Genomic DNA, 6,000 nt, shown 5'->3' with positions numbered 1-6,000 from the left:
TGCTTACATTTTTAGGCTTCCAAGTCTTACAAATCATTCCAAATGGATTCAAATACATTATAAATGACCTTCAAATATAAATTATATTTCAAATGATGAATTTGACCATATATTTTCCTTATGCCATGGGTTCTCCTGCACCAAAGACTTCCTCAGTTTCAACATTATTAACATCAACAATAACCAGATTTGATTCAGCCATCAATTTCGCAAGGCCTAATCATCTTACCAGTTTGGTGATCTTGATCTCTAAGTCAAACTCTTGTATTCTAGTTATCCATTTGCATCTATTTCCAGTTACTTCAGACTGGGACAGAATGTCTTTGACAGCTACATGAGGTACATAGGCTACAATTCGAGCATTTACCAGATAAGGCCTAAATGCTTTTACGGCTTTGACTAGAGCATATGCCTACTTCTCCATGATTTCATACTTTAACTCAACAACCTATAAAGATTTTCTATAGAAAGCAATTGGATGTTCATATCCTTCATCATCCTTTTGAAGCAGAACTGTTGCTACTGTGTGATAAGAAGCAAAAGAAAATAATGAGAAAGGCTTATTGTAATCAGGTGATTTTAGTACTGGTGCTTCCTGAATAGCCTTCTTAATTTTGTCAAAATTTTGTGGGGCTTCTTCATCCCAAGAAAACTTTGCATCTTTTTTAATTAATTTAACAATAGGCTTAATGATTTTAGCAAAGTTAGCTATAAATCTTCTAAAAAAATTCACCTTGCCCAAGAAAGATTGAATCCCTTTAACATTCTTTGGCTGAGGTACATTATTTATAGCCTTAATCCTTTCAGGGTCTATTCTAACCCCTTCCTTGGAGACAATATGCCCCAATAATTTTCCTTCGGTCACTGCAAAATGACATTTTCTTGGGTTCAAGGATACACCGAACTCCAGAGCCTTGCAAAAAACCTTTTCCAAATGACTGCAGTGATCATCTGCCTTCCTTGAGAAACATATCAAATCATCCTAGTAAACCACCATTATGATGTTAATAAACTCCTTAAAAGCTACATCCATTGCTCTCTGAAAATTATCTTCAACATTCTTCAGACCAAATGGCATTCTCACATACACATAAGTCCCCCAAGGGGTAGTAAAAGTAGTCCTAAATTGCTCAACCTCTTTCACTAGCACCTGATTATAACCTGAGAACCCATCCATCATTGACAATAAATCACAACCAGTTACCCTTTGTAACCTGGCCTCCATATTTGGGGAAGAATAATTGTCTTTCAAAGAAGCAACATTCAAATTCCTAAAATCCACACAAAGCCTTATGTCCCCATTCTTCTTTTTGATAGGGACCAAATTGGACACCCATGAAGAATGTCTTATAGGTTTTATAATCCCCCCTTCCCTTAACTTGGTTAATTCTTGTTGCATTTTGGTCTCCAAAAGGGGGTTAATATGTCTTTGCTTCTGTGAAAAAGGCTTAGCATCAGGATGCAGAGGAATTTCATGTTGAAATAAGTCTTGTCTATACGCCTTTAGGTCCTCATAGAACCAAGCAAACACATGTTTATATCCTTTTAATAAGTTAATGAGGTTGGTCCTAATATGGGGAGACAAGTTCTTCCCAATATACACCAACTTAGGGGATGCTTCTGTCCTTTAGTTCACCTCATCCAATTCCTCCAACTTTGTAGATGATGCTTGATGTAAGTGACCATCACTGTAACTAAATATACCCTCTAGTTCAACTAGTCCCCTGGGTATTTCATTTGTCTCTAGCTGCACTATGTCACTTCCAATAATGGTTTCCTATCCATCTACTACTTCCACCTATGCAATACAATCAATCTTTTGACCTTCATAGTCATCTATGCATTGTACAAATCTAAGGATGTCTTCATCATCCTCAAAAACTTGCCATTTGTACAAATTATCTGGGATGGCTAGTCTGGCTTTTGTCTCAATTATTGAAACTCCAGTCAATGTTACATCATCATTCTTTAATGCAACATTATCTAAAAAGTCTACCATAATGTTCTTAGACCTTTCAATCCAATCAATAGAAAATGTATCAAAGTGTTCAATGACATCCCAAACAACATGCTTGTACCTTTTTAACTTGTCATTTTTAGATGCATATCTTGACCTTATCTGAGACACTACAAGTTCAGAGTCTCCATAAACCCTTAACAACTTGATCCCATGTCTTTTAGAAATTTCTAAGCCTAATAACAGAGCTTCATACTCAGTTGTGTTGTTTGTACAATGGAATGCTAACAGAAAAGAATACTTGAAGGTAATACCTGATGGGGAAACAAATAGCACTCTTGTTCCAAACCCTTCCTTAGAGAAAGCTCCATCAAAGTACATCTACCATAGGCCTCCTTCTTGGGATTCTAGCTCATCAACAATAGGATCAGTATTCTTCAACTGAGGTTGAATAGGTTCAATCTTGAAGTTATCAAGATCCACACCAATCATGCAATTAAGCATGTTTGGGTCTATTTTTTCAATAACCATCGGGGCACATGGTTCTCTGTACAATTTTACATAATTCCCATTCATTGGGATAGTTGCATATGATAAATCTAGCTGAAGATGTCCTCCAACAGCAACAGCCCACTATTTAGTTAGAAGCATGCCATAATGGGGCTTGGTATCTGTAACCATTACATCCATTTTATAAGTAGCTTCAGGGAATGCTGCTATTTTTACTTCTACATCTTTCATAGTACCCACAATAGGCACTTCTCTATTATCCATAGCATAACACCTCCCATATGAAGTGTGTACTGATAAACCTAATTCATTCATAACCCCATAAGGCATTACATTAGCAGCCACACCAGAATCTATCATGCAATTTTTTCAATCTGTTATTTACTAACAGCATGACATAAAAGGGATCTATCTGAGATGGTTCCTGATTAATAGTGGTGCCCACATAAACTTTTGGGACCCCTTATTCTTGATCCTTCTCATCCTTTGCATTTCCCTTTTTGGAAGAAGCAAATTCATCTGATATACTTGAAATCAAAGACTAAGCAGCCTCTCCATGTTCTTTTATTTTCAGCAGCTCTATCAAAGGTACTAAAACTTTCATATGTGTTAAAGTTTGAGTCATACCAAAAGTAGTGTTAACATTAGACTCAACATGATTTTTAACCTTTTCTGCCTTCTGGTGACTTGATCTCTTGTCACCAATGGTCTCTACCTTATTTCCAGTTGTATCGGCAATATCAGATTTCACTGAACTACTTGACTGATCACCTTTAGCCTGACTATGCTTGTCAGAAGTTTTGTTCTCAGTGGACCTCTTAGAAGAAGTTTCTTTAAAAAATAGAGAACCAAGCATACCTTGACTTCCATCATCTTTGTCGCTTCTCAGATTATAGTTATGCTTAGTGTATATGGTGAAAAGTGGAAACAATAATATTGAAAGACTAAATGAATTCAATCACAAACCCTAGCCTAACAACAACAAAGATCCACCATAACATATGAAGATTACCTAAGACAATGCAAATCAAATGAAATCACAAAGATTATACCATCACATGTCCAATAGGGTTTGGATCTCCATTGATCTTGCTTGATATATTTGCTCTCAGATTTTATATGTGCACAAGAGCTCAACAAAGAACGGAAGTGTGGTTGCAAGTAGGATCGCATATGAAATTGCAAAGGCGTAGTATCGTCAATTGATCAAGTAGTCAGGGTTTGATAATGAAGGAAGTATCTCCTTATATAGAAGACATTATATGAAATGGAAGGATAAGATTGAGAGGTGTAAAAGATAAATGGTCGACTATGATTAAAGGGTAGGTAGAGAAAATAATAAAATAATGAAAGGGTAGGTAGTGTAGGAATTAAGAGATGAATGACATGTGTCATGGGTAGAAAAGGCTAATGAATTAATTAAATAAATAAAGATTTATTTAATTAATAGAAGAAGTGGTATCAATTAAATAAATAAAATATTTATTTAATTTAGGAAAAGGGTAATTAAAATAAATAAAGGTATTTATTCAAATGAGAAATAAGGCTAGAAGAGGATAAATGAATTAATTAAATAAATAAAGATTTATTTAATTAATAAAAGAATTAGGCTAAAGATAATTAAATAAATAAAGATATTTATTTAATTAGACATGACAATTTTAGGTGTCTACATTTTGCCCCTCTTTGAGACAATGCAGCTTTTCGTGTTGTTTCAAAGAAGATAATATGAACTGATACGAAGTTGCCCCAAAATGGGAATGATATGCCCCCTCGAGAGATTGGATGAAAATGTCTAAAAAGATCACAGACAATATCTCAATAAGAAAGAAAGGCTAGAATAGATTGGCTAGATAGGATAGAGTGACAGAGTCACGGGATAAAGAAGACTGAAACAGGAGACCTAGGCTAGGGTAGTCTATAAGATAGACCACGAGGGGAATACATCCTCATTGTCATCCACATATCCAAGAGATCAGAGTGTGGAGAGAGAATAGAGCAGCAGCAGTCAGCAATGATGGCTTTGGTTCATAGATTCGATCGCATTCGCCAAATTCAGAGGCCAGCAGATGCAGGAGAGCCGGTGAATACCTCAAAACCTCTTTGTACTTTGTTGCATTAATTTTTGTCATAAATGCATGCTAGGTAGTGCAATAAATGTGCTTTAGGATAATGTCAAAAAAATGTCAAAAACGTGTAGGTACGTCTGCATTGGTGTCAGGCGCATCTATGTTGGCTAGGCACATCTGCGTTTGTGCCAGGCGCGTCTATGCTGGGGAAAGCGTATGTGCCAGATACGAGCGTATTTGCATTGTGCAGGCGCGTTTGTGAAATGTGAGCATGTCTGTGCAGGACAGGTGCATTTGTGCAGAACAGAGGCACATCTGTGTATTTTAGGCACGTTTGTGCATTCTGTAAGCACGTTTATGTCATGAAGGCGCATTTATGTCTTCAAGGTCAAATTGGTAGTTTTGTGATGAACATACATTGTTGATTGGATAAGCCGCTGAGAGGATACACTCAAGCAGGTTCTCTAGGGAAGACTAAGATAGCAGATAGGACTAGGTTTGACAATTCTATGATAGAATATACGTTGCCAATTAGGAAACTACTCAAGAGGATACACTCAAGAAGAGGCCCTAAGATAGGATAGATCAAGGCACTTTGTGATGAACAGTGAGTACCAACACATAGTACTTTATGATGAACAGGAGTATCAATAGGAGTGGCACTTTGTGATGAATAGAGAGTGCAAATATGAGCAGCACTTTGTGATGAACAGGCAGTGCAAAACTCGTAGTACTTTGTGATGAATAGGGAGTAACACTAGGATAGAAGCAACACTTTGTGATGAACAGTGAGTGTCACTAGGATAGATAGCAACACTTTGTGATAAATAGTGAGTGTCACTAGGAGCAACACTTTGTGATGAACAGGGAGTACCACTAGGATAGAAGCAACACTTTGTGATGAACAGTGAGTGTCACTAGGATAGATAGCAACACTTTGTGATAAACAGTGAGTGTCACTAGGAGCAACACTTTGTGATGAACAGGGAGTACCACTAGGATAGAAGCAACACTTTGTGATGAACAGTGAGTGTCACTTTAACTGACATGATTGATTTTCTTAACTGTAGGAGTACTTGCCTATGCTGGAGTCATGAAAGAGATTCCCGTTGATGCAGAGATTATGACCAGAGTTTACATTTGAGGACAGAGCAGCTATTGAGGTTATGGGTCTATGATACATTCTGTATGTGCCTGAGTTTCAGGCGAACATGGGTTTGCTGACTACACTTGCTGAGAGATGGCATTCTAAGACATGCACTTTTCATTTGTCTATGGGTGAGATGACAGTCACCTTGGAGGATGTTTATAGGATTCTGAGGATACCAATCGATGGGGAACTGATACACTATGATCGAGATGGAGATAGGGAGGCCCTGAGATGAGTGTTCCAAGATCTGGGACTAGAGATGAGGGCTAGACACGTGGCATGGGACACGATGACACAGACCTGATTGGCACTAC

This window comes from Cryptomeria japonica, chromosome 1 (assembly GCF_030272615.1).
Source record: "Cryptomeria japonica chromosome 1, Sugi_1.0, whole genome shotgun sequence".
Lineage (NCBI taxonomy): Eukaryota > Viridiplantae > Streptophyta > Pinopsida > Cupressales > Cupressaceae > Cryptomeria > Cryptomeria japonica.
Note: the sequence above shows the minus strand (reverse complement) of the source record.